General features: G+C 41.0%; 1 protein-coding gene across 1 annotated transcript in view; it reads left to right on the top strand.

Moving 5' to 3' along the window:
• SGPP2 (sphingosine-1-phosphate phosphatase 2) overlaps positions 1–25,913 on the top strand; it is a 109,705-nt gene that overhangs the window by 6,305 nt on the left and 77,487 nt on the right. Inside the window, exon 2 of the mRNA XM_008057709.2 lies at positions 19,042–19,200. The gene's annotated coding sequence lies outside the window, so the exon portion shown is untranslated. The remainder of the gene's footprint in view (positions 1–19,041; positions 19,201–25,913) is intronic.

Genomic DNA, 25,913 nt, shown 5'->3' on the forward strand with positions numbered 1-25,913 from the left:
CAAGCTGTTTTGATGATTGTAGCTTTATAGTAAAGTTTGAAATCTGGTATTGTGATACCACCTGCTTTGTTTTTTTTGCTGAGGATTGTTCTGGCTATTCCTGGACGTTTGTGTTTCCATATGAATTCCTGTGTTGTTTTTTCTAGGTCTGAGAAGAATGTTGTTGGTAATTTAATGGGTATTGCATTGAATTTGTAGATTGCCTTAGGTGAGATGGACATCTTCACAATGTTGATTCTTCCGATCCATGAGCATGGGATATTTTTCCACTTGTTCATGTCAGCTTTGATCTTCTTTGAGCAGTGTTTTGTAATTTTCACTGTAAAGGTCTTTCACGTCTCTGGTTAGGAAGATGCCAAGGTATTTCATTTTTTTTGTGGCTATTGTGAATGGAACTGTGTTTTTTATTTGGGTTTCTGTTTGTTTATTATTGGTGTAGAGAAATGCGATTGTCTTTTGTACATTTATTTTGTATCCTGAGATTTTGCCAAAGGCTTTTATCAATGTAAGGAGGCCTTTGACAGATTCTCTTGGGTTTTCAAGGTACACCATCATATCATCTGCATAGAGAGATAACTTGACTTCCTCTTTTCCTATTTGAATACCTCTGATTGCCTCCTCTTCTCTGATTGCTTTAGCCAGGACTTCCAATACTATGTTGAACAGGAGGGGAGAGAGTGGGCATCCTTGTCTAGTTCCAGTTTTCAGGGGAATTGGTTCCAATTTTTGTCCATTTAGGAGTATACTGGCTATGGGTTTCTCGTAGATGGCTTTTACTATTTTGAGGTATGTTCCCCATATGCCTAGATGTTCAAGGGTTTTTATCAAGAAGGGGTGCTGGATTTTATCAAAAGCTTTTTCTGCATCTAGTGATATGATCATGTGGTTTTTGTTTTGACATCTGTTGATGTATTTAATTACATTTATGGTTTTACGAATGTTGAACCAGCCTTGCATGCCAGGAATGAAGCCTACTTGGTCATGGTGGATGATTTTTGAGATGTATTGCTGAATCCGGTTTGCTAGGATCTTGTAGAGAATTTTAGCATCTATGTTCATCAAAGATATTGGCCTGTAGTTCTCTTTCTTTCCCAGCTGGTTCTTGATGGAGGCTGTTCCCGTTGCCCGTGTCTAGTGCTTTATGTCTTTCTGCCTGGGTTAGCAGAAGAGAAAAGCATCCTGGGTATAGTGATATCACTCTCTGCCAAAGGAGGACCCTTGAAACTAGAACTTGGGGAGGGAAAGGAGGAGGTCAAGGCTGATAGAAGTCTGTTTTGTGATAAATTCTGAAGTGGCCTTCTAGGCCCGTGGTTCAAAATAGTTTTTCTTAATTGTAAACCATAGAGATTTCACAGATACAGTGTCATGGAGGATCTAAAACACACATAGGCTTGCATCCAAAGAACTGTGTTTCTCAGACTTGACATCCAGGCTTCTTGCCTGACTATCTAAAAACTAAGGCACAGCCGGGCTCGGTGGCTCAGCCTGTAATCCTGCGCCTTGGGAGGCTGAGGTGAGTGAATTGCCTGAGCCCGCGGGTTCAAGACCCGCCTGGGCAACTTGGTGAGACCTCATCTCTACAATAAATAAAAAATTAGCTGGGTGTGGTAGCACACGCCAGTAGTTCCAGCTACTTGGAAGGCTGAGGAGGAAGGATCCCCGGAGCCCAGCAGGTCGAGGCTGCAGTGCTGGGAGCGATCACTGCACTCCAGTCTGGGTGACAGAGTGAGACTCCAACTCAAAAAAATATATATAAAAAAATAAAAACTAAGGCACATCTGAGACTCATTACTTTCTCTGGAAATGAGGCAATTAGACTAACCAGTGGAGCTTTTACAAAATAATCCAATCTGGGCCTCACTCCAGATCTAGTAAATCAGACATTAGGAGTGGAGTCCAGGTGTGTATATTTTCCAAATCTCCCTGGGTGGTCAATAAGAACACCTAGATGGCTGCTTTCCCAGCAGAGCATGTGCTGATGGCGGGCTCCCCTTTTGTTTCTGTCTCTTCATCCAACCAGAGTTTACTGGATGCTTATGGTATGGTGGGCAGAACAACAGCCCTTGTACTGATGCCAGGAATTCTGCAGGAACAAGATGCCCCAAGTCCCTCCCTTCAAGGAGCTTGCAGTGTAGTTCAGACAAACTAACAGGCAGAAAGAGTAAGAGAATTCCAGTGGGCTACAAGCTGTGAAACTATGAAACAGATAGGGCAGGGTCATGATGTGGAGCTATAGGAGTCAGAGCCAGAGAAGGCATCTCTGAAGGGAAGCAGTTGAGGGGACAGCATCTCAGAGATGAGAAGAAGCCAGCCAGGAAAAGAATATGCTCAGTACACAGCCTGTGAGACTAGAATATGCTTGACATGCTTGAGTAAGAGGTAGTAATAAAAGCCAGAGTGGAAGAGGTGGGCAGAAAGACAGGAGAGATGAGTGAAGGTCACAGCTCAGCTGCTGACCGGGCCATGCATTTAGATTTTATTCTGAGTGCAGCTGGGGGTCACTGGAGGATAGAAGTGGTTTGTTTTTAGAAATGGAAATCTCTTTGATTTACATTTAAATAAGACATTTTGGATTCTCTGAATGGTTTTTGCCAAGATGGTTATGAAAGTATTACTTGCTCTTTGACCATGTAGGCTTTGCTTTTAAAATTGGGATATAAGCCGGGCTTGGTGGCTCAGCCTGTAATTCCGCACCTTTGGGAGGGTGAGGTGAGTGGTTTGCCTGAGCCTGCGGGTTCGAGACCCACCTGGGCAGCAAGACCTCATCTCTACAATAAATCAAAAAATCAGCTGGGCATGGTAGCATGCGCCTGTAATTCTGGCAACTCAGAAGACTGAGGCGGAAGGATCGCTGGAGCCCAGCAGGTCGAAGCTGCGGTGGCCGGGAGTGGCCACTGCACTCCAGTCTGGGTGACAGTGAGACTCCAACTCAAAAATAAAAATAAAAATAAAATTGGGATATAAATCACATACCATGAGATGTACCTTTCTAAAATGTATGACTCAGTGGTTTTTTTAGTATGTTCACAAAGCTGTGTAACTATCACTACTGTCTACTTTTAGGATTCAAATTGCTTTAAGTTGCAAAAAATGTGAGCGTATAAGAACCCATAGTACCTATACCAGAGTGAGCAAAGGAAAGCTTGACTGGGACTGTGGAGAGACCATTCAGACTCACATTCCACACATTTGATGGAACTTTTATGCAGTTTGATGGATGTGTTCTGCATTGTGCTGTCCAAATTAGTAGCCACCAGCCACATATGGAGGTTGAGCGCTTGAAATGTGACTAGCACAGTTGAGGAACTGGAATTTTTGTTTAATTAAATTTACATTTAAATAGCTACATATGGCTACCATATTGAACAGCAGCAGTTCTGTGGCAGCTCACAGATTCATAGTCTTATATGAGTTCATCTTCCCCATCTCCCCTACCTCCTCACTGTCTAAAATGATTGAAATGTTGAAGCATCTGCTGTACAATTTGTTGTATTTTAAACCTAATCTTGACTACAAAGAAAAAGCTGGAAAGTTCCCACAAGGAATCCAGATGACAAGAGGCACAAGGGATGGGGTAGCCTGTTCCAAGGGGTAGAATATATCTGAGTGGGAATCAACCCAGTTGGCACCAGCCATGGGTGACATCTGTATACAGGAAGGCAAAAGGAAGTTGTGAGCTTGGGCTTAGCTTTACATCTCACAAAGAAAAGCCCATTTCCAAAGCAGAGTATTTTGAGAGGGCATTAAGAAGAATCAAACAGCCGTGAAAGACTCTTTACACTCTCATGGTTAAATTCATTAAGAGTCAATCTTGAACCATCAAAGAGAGCAGGGACACAGTCCACAGAATGAGAAAAAATATCTGTCAACTGTATATCTGACAAAGACCTAACATCCGGGATCCACAAGGAACTCAAATGTGCAGAAAGAAAAAAAAAAGTCACATTAAAAAGTGGGCAAAAGACATGAACAGACACTTTTTCAAAAGAAGAAATACAGGCAGCCAACAGATACATGAAAAAGTGCTCAGCCTCACTAATCATCAGAGAAATTCAGATCAAAACCACACTGATATACCACCTAACCCCAGTAAGAAAGGCCATCATTAATAAAACAGAAAACAACAGATGCTGGCAGAGATCCAAAGAAAAGGGAACACTTCTACTCTGCTGGTGGGAATGGTATGGAAAACAGTATGGCAATTTCTAAAAGAACTAGAAATTGGCCTTCTATCTGACCCAGAAATCCCCCTACTGGGAATATACCTGGAGGAACTCAAATCATTCTACAAAAAAGATACCTCCTGTACATCCATGTCTATTGCAGCACTATCACAATTGCAAAAACATGGAAACAACTATGCTTCCCATCTAAACTGAACTAGATAGAAAAAGTGTGATACATATACACGATAGAATATTATGCAGCCATAAAGAAGAACAAAATTATGGACTTCACAACAACTTGGATGGATATAGAGTCTATAATGCTCAATGATCTATCACAGAAACAAAGAACTGAATACCACATGTTCTCACTCATAAGCAAACCCTGAATATTTACCATAATACTGTAAGAAAGGGATCGGCAGAAAACTGCCAGGGAAAGGGGAGCACATAATATCAATAAGGGTACCTGACCTCAAACTAGGTGAAATGGGGACCAAAGGGAGGCCCAAACTTTACCTGTACTATGGCCATTTGTATACCTAATCCTGAATTGTATCCCACATGTTTAAAAAAAATTCCTATCCCCTTCCTCCAAGTTCTGTTTAAGGGGCTTCTGTTATTTATAATGGAAGTCACTAGAGGCTTGCAATTTTCCCCAGAGGATTTGCTTTTCCATCCTCAGAAGAAAAGTAGCCCAGGAGGAGCCTTAAACTTTATTCATATTGTAAAATATTCAGTGGGGTTTTTTAAAATTGTGTTTCATTTCCTATTTCGTTTTTTTTTAACTAACATGTTTTGCAAATATGAGGCACACACGAAGGCAGACATACTTAATTCTTCTTGTCCTAAAACTTCCTATGTTGTTTTGAAGCAAAAATAAATCCTTGGTATTTATTATGTATGAAGTTTTGAAAAGATGAGCTGGCCTTTAATGCATAATTAATATTTACCTATAAAATATCGCATGTTAGGGAGAGGACCAAAAATACTCACTTATTACTTGACAAACTTAGAAGAAAAAAGCAATGACACGACCTCTAAAATTGCAAGGTTTTAAGGCAACTGCATAAATGTCGACTGACATTCCAAAGGTCAAAATATTTAAAGGTTATTTATTAAGCTAAAAAAACCCATTCAATATAATGTTTTGGCCTCCTACCTTGACATCTATATTTTCATGTGACTTAGAAGAGTTAGGTTCAAATTTAGAATTCTCAGATGGTCCAGGGTTTTACATGGCAAAGTAAGGGAAGCATCCAGGACTGCAGACGGACTGTCTGGCTCTGTGTTTTCCATGAACAACCACCCTTGGCCAGGTCATAGGTCTACAGTAGCACACATCAGTGCTGTCCTCCACCCGAGGGAGAGAAGAACTGGTACAGAGACCTATGCAGGCCTGGGATGCAGGCTAAAGCATTTGAGTAGGAAATGCTGGGATCACAAATTTCTGGAAAATGATCTAGAAGACTGGCCATCATCTCTTACTTTGTCAGGAAGAACACAGCTGGAGGAGGGTCAGAGAGAAGTGTCGAAATCACAGAGTCCAGGACATGGACCCTAGTTGCTTGTGTCCAGGGACAGTGCTGAATTTTTTTCATCTTGGGAGGCAATGACCATTTTAGTGACTCTGTTGAAAACAACCTCTGCTCCGTAATATTCCTTTTGTTAAGCCTCACCAAGCAAGGACAACAGAGCAGTCTCTTACTCGCCTTGTCCTTTAGGGTCCTGGTTCCACAAGCAGTCTCTTTTACCATCAGAGAATTTTAGTTTGGTATTTCCAAGGCTCCTGAGTGCTTTTAATTTTTTTCAAGCTTTATCAGATAGAGCTCACATACCATGCAATTCGCCTACTTGAATGATGGTATTATATTCACAGAGGTGTACAACCATCACTACAATCCATTTTAGAAAATCTTTATCATTCCAAAAAGAACCCTATGCCTATTAGCAGTCATTCTCCCTTCTCCACCTCACCCCTAGCCCTCGATTTGCCTATTTCTCACTGAGTGCCTTTGCACTTTTGAAGTAGTTTCCCTATGAGTGAGCCCAGGATAGTAAAATCTCAGTACATTCAAGTTTTCTCATGAAATGTAGACTGGTGCTTCTCATACTTTAGTCTTCTCAAATCACCTCAGGGAACCTGAGTGATTTTCCAGTGATTCTGCAGGTCTGGGGTAGGACCTTAAAATTTGATTTTCTAACAAGGGATGCCCATGCTATTGGTCTGGAGAACACACTTTAAAAGGCAAGGACACAGATGACGCTAAAGTCATTATTTTAGCCAGAGCAGCCTCTGTTTCAGATAGTGTGTCAGGACATGAAATTGGTAATGGGTTTAGTGTGGCAGGCTCCCATTAAGGCATAAAAAGTAGGTGTGTATGTGTGAGTGGGGGCAGGTGCTGACTGACTCAGAGCAGGGACTCTGTGAATATGGGCCTCTGTCTGCCATTCTGAAATGAGGGCTGTGTGGACCCCAGCAATCTTTTCTCCCTTCTACCCTTCAAATCCTTGCTTTTCCTGAGTCATTGTCATCCTTACACAAGCAGGGATCCCTTATCAAGGCTGCAGAATCATGTCCTGCTGACCATCTCTGACAAATCAGGGCCACCAGTTCTGGTCATGCAGCACTTTCTGGAAATTGTGTTCTTGTGAAAAGAAATGAGAGCCACATTCTCCACACTCTGATATTTTCGATGAGTTCTGTTCCCTTGCGTATAGGAACCGCAGTCCCTGTTTCCAGAGGAAGAATCTGAAGCACGCAGAACTTGGTGAAGGCACTTAGTTAAAACCCAGACCCTCTCGGTTTATTCAGGGTGGGTTGCTGTGCAGCCTGTGGCATTCGGTTGCCATTTGTGGAAGGACTCACTTTCTCTGGGTTTCATCCAGTTGTTTTTGTTCCTGTGGTTTCTTGTTAAATAACTGTATCATCAGATCCCACATGGCAGAGCCATGCCAAACACAGAAACCAAGCTCTATTCATCTTCCAGGATGACCCACGGAGAGTCTCTGAGCTCCCAGCTGTTATTTCAGATGTGCAGTGGGCTCAGATTGGTCTGCCAGACTGTGGATGGCAGAGCCCAGGTTGTGTGTAAACCCTCCGAGAGAACAGCATAAGAAGCTGTTGAGCTTCATGAGCACGTCAGCGTGTCTGTGACATCTCCTTGGGACATACTCAAATCTGAAAAAGATGCAAAATCACTAAGAAAAGACAAGAATAGGAGTACAATGGCCATGTAGAGCAGTATATCTCTGGTCCTGTCACCTTCTGGCTCCAGCACTTTCAGTGACTCCCCCGGATGCTAAACCCAGCCTCCTAATTACAACCTCAGTGCTCTTCTCTCTGGCTCTGGCCTCACTTCTAGCCTCGCTGACTATAAGTCCACTTATAAATACTTTACACTCTGGCCACACTATATTGGACCATGTAATGTTCTGGAAACACTGTGTTTCGCAGCTTCCACGCCTCTCCCATGCTTTCCCTTCTGCTGGAAAGTCCCTATTTCCTCTTTCTGTCAAAATTTGAGTCCACCTTCTAGGAGGAATTGTTTGCTTTCTCCTCCATGATTTTGTTTTGTTTTATTTTGTTTGAGTTGGAGTCTTACTCTGCCGCCCAGGCTGGAGTGCAGTGGCACGCTCAGGGCTACCGCAGCCTCAACCTACTGGGCTCAGGCGATCCTTCCGTCTCAGCCTTCCAAGTAATTGGAACTACAGGTGCACACTACCATGCACAGCTAATTTTTTGATTTATTATAGAGACAAGGTGTCACCAAGTTACCCAGGCTGGTCTCAAATCCCTGGGCTCAGGCAATCCTCTAACCTCGGCCTCCCAAAGTACTGGAATTACAGACTTGAACCACCCCTCCCAGACTTTTTTTTTTTTAATCTTCTTACTTTCTCTCCTCTGTGTTCTACTCTAACTGGAAAGTCTTCTGATATTTTCTTAGTATTTATATTGTTAATAAAAGCAATGCAAACACAACTACCATTTATTGAGCATATACTATGTGTCGGATGAAGCATGGTGTGGTTTATACAGGAGACTACATTTCATCTTCTGAGTGCCTCAGTAAAGACGCTGGTGTCATTTTCACAGCACAGGTGAAGAAGGCCAAAGTCCACCAGAATTGCCCAGCAGATCTGGCATTGGACCCAAGACTGGCAGCAATACCCAGACCCTCTTCGTTTCCATTGATACCATTGATTTCAGCCAGAGCTGGCAGGATCTGACAAAGACTCATGCATGAACCCTTTGGACTTCCAAACTATAGAGGACTTGGCTCTCACTTGTTGTGAGATAGGTTAGGGGACCGTCCCCCTGCCTCAACACAGTGACTATCATGGCTCATGCCTGTCTGGGTCATTCTTTATTTCTTTTTTTTTGAGTTGGAGTCTCACTCTGTCGCCCAGACTGGAGGCAGTGGCAGCTGCCGGCCACCGCAGCCTCATCCTGCTGGGCTCCGGTGATCCTTCCACCTCAGCCTTCCAAGTAGCCGGAATTACAGGCGCGCGCTACCACGCCCGGCTAATTTTTTGATTTATTGTAGAGATGAGGTCTCACCTGCCCAGGCGGGTCTCGAACCCTTGGGCTCAGGCAATCCACTCACCTCAGCCTCCCAAAGGCACGGGATTACAGGCTGAGCCACCGAGCCCAGCATTCTTTACTTCTTCAGCAGTATGTCTCTGAGCTGTGGCTCTTTGAAGGGCTTAAAGCGTATCCCTAAAGCTTTTACAAACGATGACAGGGAGACCTTAGATCCTTGGGAAAACAAAGCAAGAAAACATCAGTAAGTCCTAGAAATTCAAGCAAGTCATCGCAGAAAACATTGTTGGTGGGGATGCATCTTTGGTCAGGTTAAGGAATGAGCAAGGTAAACAGAGCTCTGTGGGAATGGTATCTCCATGCCCCCCAACAGAAATAGCAGAGAGCTCTGGTTAGAAAGGTTCTTGAGTGATAAAATTCATGTTCATGCCTACACCTGTCATCCAGCATACTTGTTTGTTGTCTTGGTTAGCCATTAGATCTGTGAGAATGCATGAGTGAAAAGGTAGAGCACAGTAAAAGTAGAGCTAAAAAGTTGAAAAGTTAAGTTCAGCTAAAACCCTGATCCACAATAGTATTTGGGACTTGGGAAATGCTTGCAACATAATAAATAATGCTTCAAATTTAAGATTCTATGCAATCACAATCTGGTCAAGATACATACTACCACATGCACTCACATTTATGCATTGGAAAAGGACCAGTGGGAATATTCAGAGGGCTTGTCTGAGGGGTGGGATAATGGAAACTTTTGTTTTAAAAAAATTTTTTTTGAACTTCCAGATGTTTTCAAGTAAAATGTGTTAATCAGAAAAACACCCTGATAATCAGATGGGGTGAAAAAAAAAACCCTAAGTGATATAAAAATGCCAAAGCATTAACTCAAAAAAATAAGTTAAAAAAATTCACAGGGCATAAAGATATCAGAGTGTCAGGGACGATCTGGGTGGGAAGGACCATTGTTCCCACCCAGTATAGTTTTCTTCTTAGTATTCTTTTATGTGTGTACACACAATTTCAAAGCTTTTCCTGAGTTTATTTTTGCAACAAATGGTTTTAAACTTCCTCAGAGATAGCCTCATTTTGGGGAATTACAGTTTTAAAAAGCGACAGAAATTGATGGACCATGCCAAGAATTTCTTATGTAGACAGCATGGAAAGAGCAAAGACCCTCTTGGCAAAATGTCTTCCCCCTTTTATGATTTCTCTCCTTGGTCTATTCCATCCCTGCTGATCATGGATATTCACTACCATATACTGACAACCACCCAGGGTACAAGATCAATCACAAAGGAAAATCATTCCCAAATACTATCTTTACCATTTTGGATTCCCTTAGAGATCTGAAAAGTGGAGAGTTGGATTTAAGACATGGGGAGGAGGTAGCATGAAGATACCTTTTGCTTCATCCTTTTCCATGTGCATACACACCTATTAACACGATCTTGGATGAAGAAAATTCCAAGCTAAAAATTTTTAGACCGTTTAGCCTAAATAAGCAAAGAGGGAATCAGGAAAGCTCTCTGATAAAACCTCCTTGACTTCATGGCAGACTTAAGTTTTGGGTTTCTTTTGAGTGATTTGAAGTTTGCTTTTAAGATCTTTGTATGTAAAAGATTATCAAGGAGAAAATCTTATATGTGCCCAAATAACTTTCTTACATTTTGGTGGTGGCTTTTGAAACTTCAGAAAATGTTTTTGGAGGGAATTAGAATGGATGAGGACATACTCCCAGGTTAGAAGAGACTGAATCACCCCTCCCAAGTTTTGAATTATGTGTGTGCATATTGGGGTGGGTTTGGAAGAAATTCCTGAATTAAACTATGAATCCAAGTTTATGCGACTCCTTCTTGAACATCGTATAGCTCTTGCAAATGTCATTTTGATAAGTTAATATAAACGAATCAGAAACATCTGCCCCAAAATTTTAACAATTAAATGAAAGAATGTTTGGCACAATGTGTTTCAGGTTTTAGCAGATCCAAAATGTTTTGAAAAACAGTTAAGTTCTTAAGAACATTTCGATTACTTAAAAGACAGCTGGTTCTCCTGCTCTTTTAAAAATGGCAATGGTTATATCTGTCTTTGTGTGAATGCTTTCTTCTCTTATTGTCTGCGGAGGAAATTCTCCAACAGAGTCTCACGTCTCTGGTCTCCAAAATGATGACTGCAAATTGCTGCCCTATCCAGCTCACTTCTAGTCCTCTCCTTATCCCAGTCACAGATTTGTTTCCTAAGCAAAGGCTGTGTGTTTTAGGCACAGATTTTTTAAAGTGATGATGAGGCAATGTTTTCTTCAACTGCAGGACCCATTTCTAGATTCAGGTAGAGGAATGTAGTTGTCACCATGGGTCACCATCCCATCATGTCAAGAATTTCTCAATCTGTAGTACTGTTTGCCTTTTCTGATGGTACCCCACATGACATCTGGCCACTGAGGAAGAGAAAAAGAAGATTTCAGACATTGAGGATGAGTTGAAACTTGACAGATTGTCAAGAGGAAAACAGAGCTCAGATGTGTAAAAGGCTACTAGTAAAACTCCACTATAAAATAAAATCCACATTGGGCTCAGTTCCCTTAAACCTCCCTCTTATTCTTGGGACACAGCTGAGGGACCCCAACAAATGCCAGCTAAGCAGATGAAAATGATTAGTGTGCAGTTCCCTTTCAAGTGCTCTTATTTGAAGAAGTTGTCCTTCCATTTTATTGACTTTCAATCTTGCCATCCTGAAATTTTAATCACCCAAGCACTACGCAGACATCAATTAGATCACCCAACTTGTAATTCTATCTGAACTTGAAGATGAAAGAAGAAACCCTTGCACATTCTTATTTCTCTGTTTTCTCCTTCAAGGGACACTGTCAATCTTTCTTAGGCTTCCTAAGTGATCATCATTTAATTTTCTTTATGGGTTGGAAAGTCTTGATTTCCTAAACTTTAAAAAAAAAAAACCAGATTAATTCAAAGTTTCAAAGTGATTGGAGCATATTGGTAAATAGATTTGTGAATTCAGGACACCACATGTCTCCCTCATGGTAGAAACCATGTGATTCTGCCCAAATGTCTTTTAAGTTCAGTAATGCTAATTAATGATATTTCCCCAGTAAGTTTAATAAATCAAAAAACAAAAGAATTAAAGCAGGACTTCAAAATTTGTTTTAGTCTTGCCAGAGTCAATCTCCTATTTAAAAGCCTTCAGTGGCTTCCTGTTGCTCCTGGCCTCAGTCCCAAGTCTTGGCTTGATTTAACCTCTGCTCATTACCTCTCAGCTCTCTCTTCACACCCCCCTCCCCACCATGTTCCCGTGCACAAAGCCACTTCCTGCTTAGGGCCTTTTACTAAGTGTCCTCTTTGTCCTGCAGACCCTGACAGAACCAATGCCTGTCCTCATCTGGGGCTCAGCTCGAAGGTCTGCCCCTTGGAGCATCTCCTGACATACACAGAGCACTTTGCAGCCCATTATCCTGCTTTAGTTTCATCATAGCCCTTATTGTTAAATGAAAGAGTCTTGTTTATTGTCAACCTTCCATCACTAAAGTGTAAGCCGTGAATAAATGGTCTGTATAGACATGGTCTCTGTTTGAAAAAGATTTGCCATTTTAAGTTTTTTAAAAAATGTTGGCCCTTGCTGGGTTTGCATCTTGTGTGTTAACGTGCTAGTTGATGTCTTATAATAGCTTGGAGGGAGTGTTTATTTTACAACAATTCCATCGTTGTCGTGTGTAATGGCATGCCTCCAAAGTCCAGTCTTCTGGAAAGAGGTAGGAGAACCAAAACTTTTTTTAGTGAAAGAGGCATCAGATTTCTTAGATTTGACTTCCTCATCTCTAGGCTGTAGACTAGAAATTCTGGCTGACTGTACAGAATGACAACAATCAGCAAATAAGGCAATGGAGAGCTTTGATCCTTAATCTCTTGCCTTTGGGGACACCACTCTGACTTTGAGAGGAATTTTGATGCTCCAACCCTGTCAGTAATTGTTAATCCAGAGACCATAGGCTGATACCCATTTCCTCCCACAATCCTGAGCACTTGAAGATATTTCCTACCTTGAGAATGATCTTACCTTGAGAATGATCTTGGGCGAGCACGTGGCAATGTGAAAACACCACTAGGAGCTGATGAGAATTAATATGCAGACCTATTTAGATCAAATGTAATTATTGCAAGTATAGCTAGAAATGACAAGAATTTCCTAGCCAGGTTGAATTAAAAAAAAGTTTAGAACTTCCAAAAACCATTGATCTTAGTAAGATACTATCCTTTTAGTTTTTGTTTTTCCTTTAAAAAAGAAGTAAATTGCCACCTTCTGTGGTGGTCTTGAAACTTGTTTTCTGACAGTAACTCAAAAGACCTTTTTAGGGAGATGAGATTTTTTTTTCTTTTTTTTCTTTTTGTATTGTGACGGCCTAAGAGGTTATGACGACTTTCAATCCTCATGACTCCTCCTTAACTAATGTTAGGTTTGTCATCCTGAAATTTATGTAAACTCTTGAACCAAAGCATGAAGCTTGATGGCTTATTTCTTTCTGAATAATTGGTTGATTGTCTGATCAGGCCTGCTATTTCAGAGGGTCATGCCTTACAGGAGCCTTCAAGAGAAAGGTGGTATTCTCTAAGGGCGGGGTGCTTGTCTGGGTTCAGTTCCTGCCTTTGGACTATAGCCGGATCCTTTGTGGAGTCTACTAACTGTTCCCCTCTGGTTTGTCACCAGCACTTTTATCTGTCACTTTGATCGCGTGACCTTACTCTCTTAATGCCAGTTGAGGATTAAGTCTGAGAGCGTGAGTTTTGTGTTTAAAAACCCTTCACCGGGGTGTCTTTGATCCTCAAGCTGCTCCAAATGTGGTCCATGGACCAGCAGCAGGGCAGCATTAAGTCATGCTCCTATTTAAAAGACTCCAGTGGCTTCCTGTTGCTCCTGGCCTCAGTTCCACCTGGAGCATCTCAGAAATCTCAGCCCTCAGCCAGGCACAATCCTAGGCCTATAATCCCAGCACTTTGGGAGGCCAAGGCAGGAAAATCACTTGAGCCCAAGAATTCGAAACCAGCCTGGGTAATATAGTGAGACCCCATCTCTATAAAATTTGAAAAAAGAAAGAAATCTCAACCCTATCTCACTTTATTAAAATCTGCATATTAACAGTTGATTAATATGCAGTTGATAACAGGTGATTCTTATGCACATTAGAATTGAGAAGTGATTTTTAGGATTCCTCACTGCCGCTGCCTCTGCCACTGCCGCTGCCTCTGCCACCGCCGCCGCCACTGCCACCGCCACCATCACCACCACCACCAATCATCATCGTCACCAATAGCTAGGTCTCACTGAGAAATATCTTTGCCAGTTCCAACCTAAGTGCACACACTATCAATACTATCTCATTCCCCCCAGCATCTCTATGTGTTATATACTATTATTCCCATTTGAAGACGAGGAAGCTGAAACTTGGGGAGATCAAGGAATCCACATGAAGTTGTTCAGGTTTAAGTGCAGGCAGCCTGCATTAATCTGAGACAGTTTGCCCATAGAGTCTGTGTTCCTAACAGCCTTTCCTATCCCCTGTGGCCTCCCTTCTCTGCTATTCTTCTCCAGGTCATCCACTTCATGTTCATTTGTTTTCTTTCCTTCAGTCTTTAAAACTTCAAAAGCAAAGCTGTTGTGAAGGGAATGCTGCTGCTGGTATGCTCTGTCAAAGAGCTTTGGACCCTAACATCAAAAACATCATCATCATCATTATTATTATTATTTGCGATGGAGTCTCACTCTTGCCGCCCTGACTGAAGTGCAGCGGCATATTCACGGCCATTGCAGCCTCGACCTGCTGGGCTTAGGCAATCCTTCTGCCTCAGTCTTCCAAGTATCTGGAACTACAGGTGCACTAAACTGTCTGGCTAGTTTTTGTGATTTATTGTAGAGACGAGGTCTCACCAAGTTGCCCAGGCTGGTCTCTAACCCCCAGGCTCAGGCAGTCCTCTTGCCTTGGCCTCCCAAAGTGCTGAGATTACAGGCTGAGCCACCGCACCCAGTCACATTATTTTTAAGTAAGACTGAGTTGAACCCTGTATAGATTTAGTCTCCCTCAGCCTCAGAGAATGAGCTTTTCTACTGCTTCCAATCGAAGGGGATTGCTTAGAGTTGCAGGTTAACATCCTCCTGGATGTGAGCTCCTAGCTCTGTTGCAATAGTAGAGTATCTCGGACTTGACCTTTGGAAGAAAACTTACATTTGCAGCTTTAATCTGAAATAAAGGGGGAGGGGGAGACAAGTAATATGACCTTGCAATGACTTTGGTCTGCAATTTATCAAATCCTTTAAAGACCTCAAGGTCAGAATATCTACAGCCTGTATACTGGAGGCCAAAAGTTAATTACAGGAAGGTGATATCTGGGATCTGGAAGAAATTAAGTCAGTGGTTTGCAAACGGATCACTGATGGCTCTGCTCTGAGGGGATGCTCCAGAGAAGGTATGGAGGGCAGGATGGCCTGAGATAGGGGTTCACGGGACCCTTCTTCACTTTCAACCAGTTAGTACAGACTTTCACTCTTCTATCATTTTATATAACAGGCCTGTGGGTAACATTCAGTAAGCCTTTCCTTGGTTAAAAAAAATTGTACATTAAAAAGCAACTGAGCTAATCCTATTCCATTCTTTGCATCCTTTGCAACTAAGGTTCAAAAAGGCACATTGACTTTCCCAAGGTCACACATTGTTTTGACTGAAAGCTATTTCTTATATTCCTCCTTTGAAAGCTCAAATGCTGGGCCAGCTGCCAGGTCTGCTGGGCATTCGTTCCTCTGCCATCTGGATCAGCCCTCGTTGTATCCAATGGCACTGACCTGGGTATGTTTCCTTTGCATTTGGGACTTCTCAATGTGTTTGGAAAACAAAACACTGTGCAGATGTTCATGGGCAGAGTTAAGTCAAGAAGTCATACATTCTCAGTGTTCTTTCTCTTCCACCACTCAGTCTGTATGATTTCCTGGTTTATTTACACATCAAAGGCAGCCTTACATAGAACACTGAATAGTGAACGTACTGAATATGTTGCTGTCATCTTTGGCCCTTCTCCTCTGTGCCATTCCACTTTCCCTACCATTTCTATCTCTAACTTGTTCCTCCTTTCTCTAGTTGTTCCCAGTGGGATCAACACATCCACTGGAGCTGAAATTCTTGTTATTTCTAAGGATCTATGGGAAGTCATACACACTGAGATTTCCTACTGAGGAAACTCAGGTTCTTGTTCTGAAAAACAAGTACATACTGCTTTATTTATTTATTAACTCCCATGAATTTGGAAGTAAATATTGACTCTCAAGCTATTTAATCATTTATGCAGAGAAGTTATCTAATAAACCCTTTGGGTGCCCTCTATATATGCTGAGATATGTGTGTGTGTGTGTGTGTGTGTGTGTGTGTGTGTGTGTGTGTGTGTGTGTGTTTATATATGCTGAGATATATATATATATTTATTTATTTATATGTAAACTTCAGGAGGTACTTGTACAAGTTTGTTACATAGGTATATTGCATGATAATAAGTTGTGAGCCTCTACTGAACCCATCACTCAAATAGTGAGAATACTACCCAATAGGTAATTTTTAAACCTTCATTTCTCTCTCTCTCCCTTCCCCTTTTAGGGGTTCCCAGTGTCTGTTGTCCTTTATGTCTGAACATTTAGCTCCTACCTATAAGTGAGAACATGCAGTATTTGGTTTTCCATTTCTGCCTGAATTTGTTTAGAATAATGGCCTCCAGCTGCATCCATGCTGTTGCAAAGGACATGATTTTGTTCTTTTTTATGGCTGTGTATTGTTCTATGGTGTATACATACCACATTTTTCTTTATCCAATCCACTGTTGGTGAACACCTAGGTTGATTCCATGTCTTGGCTATTGTGAATAGTGCTGCACCAAATTTCACCTTTGGTTCTTCTGTTCCTTAGAAGAGTGAGAGAATATTTATCTTTTCCCCAGAAAAGAGAATTTCTGAGAGATTATAAAAAAGCTTGTTTAAAGATGCTAATTAATAATATGCAGCAATAATATGCAGTTTGCTGTAATCCTTTGTGGTCTTTTCCGTTATTTATGGAGGTTAAGATATTGAACTGGGGGCTCAGGTAAATAAATCTCTAGGGAAATGTTTGTTGCTGAGTATTTATAATGTCATATAACATTCAGGTACCAGGGAGGGGTGTGACTCTTGTTAGAGTTTGGCAAAATTTCTCCATGAAAAGCTTCAAAGCAGTACAAATTATCAGGTGTACCTGGCAGCTACTGAGTTAAAATAACTAGCCTTTATGTTTTAAAAAAAATTATTTATAGGGTTTGTCTCAAGGTCAGACTTTGGATATATATTTATAAAACAAAACCTGCAGAGATTAGTTCTTATGTCAGGTAGTTTATAGTTCTGCTCAAGAGAGAGGCGTTTGTCACTTATTTATATGTCACAGTCCCTTGTCCTTGTTTGTCAAATCCAACCACAGTATCTCAGCAGAGAGGTGACACCATATACTTTCTTATCTATTTCATTTTGTGAATTATTGTCTTCCTATTTGGGATGCTTCGGTTGCCATTCTTTCTCATTTGAATTCCCTAAAAGTAAAGTTCATCCCTGACAAGAGACCACCCTTTTTAGCTTACAACCTGTGCTCACCCTAGACCACTATCCAAAACTAGGGCAGTCCCGTGCACTGCTTGGCTTGAGGATGAATTCTTATACTTGCCACAACTCCTTTCGATGATGCTGTTTTAAAATTGGGACCCTCTTAGGGTGGAAAAAGAGAGGCAGCCAACGGTGTCACGTGTGGATTCCAAGGTCCTTGCAATTTCCAAAGTCATTTTTTAAAATTCCAGGAGTACAAAAGTACTCCTGGTCTTTTTAAAGACCTCAAATACAATATTGGTCCTTTAAAAATTTATTCCCCTAAATTGTACTGTTTGATTCCTCCTGCTCACCCCAGGCAAGAGCTCCTTGAAGCAGGGCATCACACCTGACTCTTCTGAACATGCCTAGCCCCCAGCACGGGGCACTGGACATCACAGGCATGGGATGGATATTTACAGAATTAACACATATAACTTGTTCTTTGAGATTCCCCAGGATTCAAGAACCTCGGACTTTTCATAGGACAAAACAAAACAAAAATCCAGACCTACACGAGTCTTGACAAAGTCATCCTACAACAGTACTGCTTCTTTCCTCTCCATTTTTAGCATCAACATTATACTTTGATTTTATTTTTATAAAGTTTATGACTACCTTAAGTAGCATTAAGATTATATTTTTTAGATTCATTTAACAGGGTGACAATGTTTTTGTTTTTAACTTGTTACTAATATATCATAACGTAAGGGTGTTTACCATATTTTTTAATAAGATGTCTAGTTACATCTCCTGTTTTAACTCCCTAATTTTTTTTCCCTGCACACTGCCAGGACAAGAGGAAGGGGAATGCTAGAAAATGGGAGGCCTGTAATTACACCTGTAATCCCAGCATTCTGGGAGGCCAAGGTGAGAGGATCACTTGAGCCCAGGAACTTGAGAGCAGCCTGGGCAACATAATGAGACCTCATCTCTACAAAAAATTAGCCAGGCATGGAAGTGCACACCTGTAGTCTCAGCTGTTTGGGAGGCCAAGGCAGAAGAATCACCTGGGCCCAGGAAGTCAAGGTTGTGGCTAGCCAGGAACATGCCACTTCCCTTCAGCCTGGGCAACAGAGTGAGACGCTAACTCAAAAAAAAGAAAAAGAAAGAAAAGAAAAGAACATGGGAGTGCCTTTTACCAGGCCCATGTATACTTACTGTAACTGTTTCTCACACCATCACAGTGGTGGGTTGACTTTTCTAGTCCCATCTAAAGTGAACTTAAAAAGTTCAGAGGTAACATACTATATTGTAAGGCAGCATATTTCCAGGTTCTAGGGATTAGGACATCGAAATCTTCAAGGGGAACATTATTCTGCCTCCCACGGAGACCAATATAATATACCAGCAAAATGTACTGCCTTCAAGTTTCTAACCTTCTGCATACACAGGAAAAAAGGTTTTTGGATTTTTGGCATGTCTTCTCCTGGTTCTTCTGTCTTCAATGTTACTTATTTAATTTTATAAAGAACTAACATCTGCCATGTTTGTTTGAACAAATTGAAGTTGGCAGGTGTTCAACAATGATGTAAGCTAATAGTAATGACACCGTCGTAACATAATGGAGAGAAGGAAAGCACCTTGGCAATGGAGCGCTGTGAGTTTTAGACAGAGGTTTATAAACTTACCTCATCGTGACGTGGTGAATGAACTCACAGTCTCCTAACTTTTGTCTTGTAGGCTTATGAACAGAAGTATATTGTGAAGAATTATTTCTACTATTACCTATTCAGATTTTCAGCTGCTTTGGGCCAAGAAGTTTTCTACATCACGTTTCTTCCCTTCACTCACTGGAATATTGATCCTTATTTATCCAGAAGACTGATCATCATATGGGTTGTAAGTAATTATTACTTATTAACTGCTGCTACTTCTAAGACAACTACCTGCTTTGGTATTCAGGTGACTTGTGTATGTGTTCTTTTGCTTTTCTAACCACTTAGAGTTGGATTTGTTGACTAATGTACTTTGAAAAAATTAGAAAGCTATGAACACACCGTTCCCCCCCCAAACCAAACAAACTTGTGAGTCCATGTACTTTGCTGTCTACTTCTCCCATGGGTAAGTCAAACTAGAAGAGGAGAGAAGCAATGAGCTTAGGAAACAATGACCTTTCTAAAAACCCATAGAACGGTGTAAAATGCATCTCCCAAGAGGCCCACTTTAGCAAAATTTGACCAAAAACTAAAACCAGAAGCTGTTAACTAATAATTCTAAATAGTACTAAGCAACTACTCTATATACATTGGAGAGATTAAAACAAGTAAGGCAAAGCACCTTCCTTGAGGAACTTCTAGCATAGCGGAGGCAGCTGCAAATACACAAAAACTCAGTGACAATCTCAGGATGACAGGTGGAACCCCTTTTCTGCTATTTTGCTGGTGACCCTATTATTTAACTCTGTTCAAGGCCAATGAATTCTGATTTTGTGTTTAATTGAAGGAGATGGTGGATATTTGCTGGGCAGCAAAGCATGCTACAAGCAACAGGTCATGGTATCAGATAGGCCTGGATTCAAGTGCAGTCCACATCTATGTACCCTTGTCCTGAGCCTCACATTCCTTGTTTGTGAGATGGTGTGAATAATGTGCATTCCCAGAGCCATTATGGAGCTGTCTAGAATGTGCACTGAGCTCGGGGCCTGGCATATGAGAGGACACGACAAGTCACTATTTGAGCATGATTATGCATGGTGACTAGTCCGTGAAGGTCGAGGAGACTTGAAGATCAACCGAGTCAAAGTTAATTTAGCTGACAGAGGGAGCTTCTGGGACAAGACTGTTTCCCTGACTCAAGATTTTGCTCTAAAAGCAGAGATTCAGAAGCCCTTGTTTGGATATGAAGGAAAAGCTGTGTGATCTTAAGCAAGTGACTTCTCCACTCTGGACTTTATTTTCCTCATTTTGATTGGGATCATACATGCAAATGTCCTCAGGGGCAGGAAATGGAAGTAAAAAGTGATGTCCTGGGAGGCAAGGGGTTGGGGGCGGAGGATATCCATGGGAATCTTCACCACGTGGCCATCTGGGCGCACTGGGGAGCAGCAGTCCCTGGGCTCCACCTGTGACTGCCTTGAGGAATATGGGTCCAGAGTTGCTTCCTGTTTTTCATGTACAGGCTCCCAGTTTTAAACTGTAGGCTTACACTTTTAAAACATTGTATTCCAACTGAACACAGACTCCTTGAAGTCCAAATGTATGGGCTCAGTTTGAAGCCTCTAGTCTAAAAGCTGGCCGAAGCTTATAGTTAGGATTATTTGACCCCAAATTCCTTCTGACTTTTATTCTTTTCTCTCTAAAACCATAAGCCACTTTTCTCTTTTCCCGTCCCTGACTCCCTGTAGTCCTCTTCTGAAATCTAGCTTCTGTCTAAAAGTATAATCTGAGAATCTGCAAAAGCACAAGCATCTTGCAAACCATAAAAGGAGTTTAAATCCAACTGTCTCTCTCCTTTTCTGAAGGCTGCTTCTGCCAAGAAACAGTCAGGGTGGCAGCAGGAGTGAGAAGGAGGGGGAGCATATCTTTTGGTCATGATATTTGAAAACCCGTGGAAGAACCACGATGCTTGAGTTTCTTTCCCTCTGTCATTTATTTTCCTTCTATCTATGGAATGACTCCAAAAAAATGGAATTTATTTATTAAAAAGTGTACATTTGTTCCTACATGTCTAAATTTCAGTCACCTGCAAAGTACTCCCCGTTTGATGCAATACACCTATCAAGATGCTTTTTCTAGTGCTCAAAACAGTTTTGGAACTCATCATTTTTGATGCTGTTTAGTGCTTCTGCTGTTTTTTAATTTCACTTCTTCCATATTGGCAAAACATTTCCCTTTGAGGACTTTTTCATCGGGGGAAACAAACAAACAAACAAAGACACTCTGAGCAGGATCAGATGAATAGGAAGGGTAAGGCATGGGGGTCATACTGCTTTTGGTTAAAAATTGCTAAACACTCAGTAAGGTATGGTCAGGTGCACCTGTAAATCACATCATAAAATGGGCAAACACGTTGAAAGAATCTTCAAAAAAAAATTCACTGAAGCCAAACACAGCCTCTCACAACAATGCTAGTTGGTATGCTGATGGCAATGGGTCTCTAGAACACTTACCTCATGGGGGAACCTTGTAACTACAAGGGACCCTCCAAAATATAAATCCATGTTTTTTGGGGTCCTCCCTCATATGTATACACACACACACACAAAATCCCCAAATCTTAATGGCGGTTGAGTGGGCCAGATGATGTGAAATACATTTAACAACCCTGGACTATCTCGTAATGTGTATAGTAGACTCAAGGCCAATGTTCTCCCCCACGGAGGGCAGAAGATTTTTCGAGGGGCTAGAAAGACCTCTAGACTTGATAGGAGGCCGTGGGTAAGAGATTCTGATTATCAATATTGGTGGTTTTTTTACACTTGAATTCTTCACTTCTAAGTGCTAAAGTGCCTGTTTGAGACCAAATGACAGGGTTTTTTTCAGAGAGGCACATAAAATCTTTGCCTGAGAAAGAAGTAACCTTTGAGTCTTTGGTTTGACCTGAGGTTTGGTGACCTGTTGTTTGATTTTTTTTTTTTTTTAAACGGGCACATGACCTGGTCTACAAGGACCCCATGCTGAGAGTTATATGGTTATTCTGTGTGGTCAACTGCATCCTTAAGGGCAGCATGGGGAGAGTAAGGTAGTGAGAGAATTCCTACCAGTGCTTGATGGGGAAGGTGAAAACCATTCCAAGGGGGGAGGAAGGGAGACAGTTGTAGGTGTGCTTAGGTGAATGTGCATATGCTTGGGTGTGTGTGTGTGTGTGTGTGTGTGTGTGTGTGTGTGTGTGTGTGTGTGTGTGTTGGAAAGGGAGCTGCTCTTTGCTGGGCTGCTGAGACAATAATGAGAGGTGTTTGGTTTGGCTCCAGTGTTGAAGGTAGATGAAAGAAAAGGAAATTCCTGGTGCTGTTGGGGGTTGGGAGGGAGAGTGGGGTGGAGCTGGGTGTGCTTCTGGTACTTGGACCAGCCAGTGCAATCAACTCTTAGTGGAGGCAGCCTTTTTTCTGTTAGGGATATCCCAAATTAGTGGCTGCCTCTTGAAGGGGTGGCAATTAAGAAATGTTAATTACATAAGGGGTGGGGCTTGAAGTCTTAGAACTTTAAACATCTTATCTCACCCCAAATTTGCTGGAAGGCAGCTATGTTCAGGAATACCAAGCCTCCTGTCAAATTTTATATTAACTTGATAGCTGTCACTGGATGAAGACCCAACAGGTTTTATTCATTTAAAAAATCATTCTTTATATTAAGGGTGACTCATACTGTCTGAAGTAGCTTAGCAGAATTTATGGTTATATTAATTGCTATCTCTTCACAATCATAATTATTCCTCCCCTCTGTTGCATATCTTTTATTGTTTTTTATTGGAATCTGAGTTCATTATCTTATTTGCACTTCATGACAATGAGTTAATGTTATTTTGTAGATTGAAATAGTAATTCTCAAATATTAACAAGCCAGATCATACATTGAGCATGTAGTAAGTATGCTATTCACCTCATTTAATCCTGCCAGCAGTCCTGAGTAGTTATTACTAGCCCATCTTACAGATCATGAAACAGAGATACAGCAAGGCTAAATAACTTGCCCAAGATCACATTGGATTAAGTGGCAAGGTGGATTTGATCCTTCCCCTAGGCTTTCTCTGCCAGAGAGAGCTGTCATTGTTGTTTCTTAGAAGAATACAGCTAAGGGCATGATATTAAAACTGGGACTTTAAACATTAAAATGATTTGCCCAAACTTCTCTTCTATTGCATTCTTGCTTTGGTTTTGTTTCAGCTTTGCCTTAACAGTATTTATTTATTTTTCATTATATATGTGATATATTTTGTATTATATATATTTATGATATATTATTATTAACCCTATATTAAACATATGTGTCTTTTATCTACCTTTCTTGATCAACCTAGGGTATTTTATCCCAGAAAATTTAGATGAACTTTTATTAAATCAGCTAAAAGACAGCAATTAGTCATTATTTCTCTCTTCTGTCCTGTATCAAGATTTTTAACCTGTCTTTGAGCTCAGAAGAATTTTAGACATTGGGACAGAAAAGTCTGAGAATGGGTTGCCTGATTAGAGTGCTTATAAAGAGATACGGTAGATGGTGTTTCAGAAGGTGAGTCACTGTGCCATGGAGTGATTGTCTAATCTCTCATTTTGGCATGGAGATGGCGCTAACAACAAAAAAAAAAATTCAAAAAATTCAAAAAATTCAAATATCTGTGTATCTTTAAAAGGTCAGACACAGTTTCACTGAAACTGGATGATGTTCGGCTTTGTAACATGAAGCAAGTCTCATTCACTTTTTGCTAAATAAAGTTATTCCCCATTTTGTAAAACAGCAACACGAAAATTGATACCACAACTGATCTCTGAGGCTTGGAAGCCTCATGATTTCTGTTCTTATTTTATTTTAGACGTATACATATTTATTTATATATTTATTTATATTCTGCTTTCCATAAGCATTTCGTGGCATTTGTGATGATATGTTTTTAAAAAATGGAATAAGTATATAAAAATCAAAATAAGGGAAAATATAGCCCCGACTAAAGTTAAATGTACCATGCTGGTTCAAAGGTGAACCTCAAATTAGTCTCTGGATCAGGCATGGTGGCTCATGCCTGTAATCCCAGTACTTTGGGAACCCAAGGCAGGAGGATCCCATGGAGCCAGGAGTTTGAGACCAACCTGGGCAATATAACAGGACTCCGTCTTTACACAAAATAAAAATAAAATTAGTTATTTAACTTTGCCTTAACCAAACAAATGTAGTTGTATTATCCACTAGGATATAATAGGCCTATTCCTAAGAGGGCAAACCTTTTCCTGACACAGAGGACTGATAGAATTGTTAAGACTAGTGGTACGTATTGAGAGGACAGAAAAACTCCCATGGTGGGAGGGGACCCAAAAGGTTTGCCCCTCTTCCTGAGCTTTGTGTGTTCTCATTTTTAAATCATTGCCAAGTTAACCAATGAAAAATGGTGTCTCGGTTAATTTTCAGTTTATATATTATTAGTGAAGATGAAAACCTTTTTTGTATTTTTTTTTCTTTAGAGACAGGGTCTTACTCTATTGCCCAAGTTAGTCTCGAGCCTCTAGCCTCAAGTGATCCTCCCACCTCAGCCTCCCAGAGTGCTGAGATTACAGGCATGAGCCACTGTGCCCAGCCTATTGTTAGTATTTTTATTAGCCATTTGTATTCACTCTTATGAATTGTCAGTCTACTTTTCGAATACTTTTTTCTTTTTCTTTTTGTTTTTTTTGAGTTGGAGTCTCGCTCTGTCACCCAGACTGGAGTGCAGTGGCATGATCACACCTACCACAGCTTCAGCTTCCTGGACTTAAGTGATCCTGCTGTCTCTGCCTCCCAAGAAGCTAGGACTACAGGCATGCATCATCATGCTCAGCTAATTTTTTATTTTTATTTTTTTGTAGAAACGAGGTCTTGCCAAGTTGCCCAGGCTGGTCTTGAACTCTTAGACTCTAGTGATCCTCCCATCTCAGGCTCCCATAGTGCTGAAATTATAGGAGCAAGCAACCTCTCTCAGCCTCAAGCACTTTTTTAAAAAGGATCTTTAATTTTTTTTGTTGATTTCTACCAGTTGTAGACATAGAATGATACTGAATTTTTTCATGTTTCAGAAGCATTGTGTCTTTATATATGAGAATATTTTTTTTGAGTTGGAGTCTCACTCTGTCACCCCGACTGGAGTGCAGTGACACACTCATGACCACCGCAGCCTCCACCTGCTGGGTTTAGGCAATCCTTCCGCCTCAGCCTTCCAAGTAGTCTGAATGACAGGCACGCTCTACCACGCCCGACTAATTTTTTTTTGGTAGAATTTTTTTGAAGTTCAAAGCTTTAAGAAATGGTGTTTACAGTATCATCAGTAGTGACCTGGGAATATCCTTTAGTGTGAAATTTGAATGCTTTTATACTGGATGTTCACTTTCATTTAGGCACAAAACTCACCACTCCTGGTTGTCTTATCTTTTGTGACCTTTCTGGTCCTTTTTAAACAATTGAATTTCAGGCACTTAATGTTTTTGGCCTGTAGTTTCCCTGGCCGTAAGATAGATTAGTAACCAGCTTTTAGAAAACCTGACTCATGCTGCCCAAACACCAACAAAGTTAAATTTTGCCTTTGAATTTTTCCTTGCCTTTTTTTCTCATTTATAAGAAAAAAAATTTTTTCACCTAACATGAAAAGATGTCTTCCCCACCATTCTAACATACATGTGCTTATTTCTAAGTGTTATCATAGGAAAACTATTCTTACGGATTTTCTAATTGTGGTGTTCCTGATAGTTTCCAGGCAGGGTTAATCTCTCCTCTAGTAATTCATGGCTTCTGATTAGAACCTCCCTGATTAGAAGTAAGGAGTGTCTGTATGGGAAGAAGGAGGGTTGCTCCCACCTACGTCAGCAGTCTTGAGGTTTGGTCAGAGATTTCTGGTTCTGTAACACCCTGAAAGCAGCACCAGGTGGATATAATATA

This window comes from Carlito syrichta, unplaced genomic scaffold (genome assembly GCF_000164805.1).
Source record: "Carlito syrichta isolate Samal-C Ts95f unplaced genomic scaffold, Tarsius_syrichta-2.0.1 Scaffold303111, whole genome shotgun sequence".
In the NCBI taxonomy this organism is placed as follows: Eukaryota; Metazoa; Chordata; class Mammalia; order Primates; family Tarsiidae; genus Carlito; species Carlito syrichta.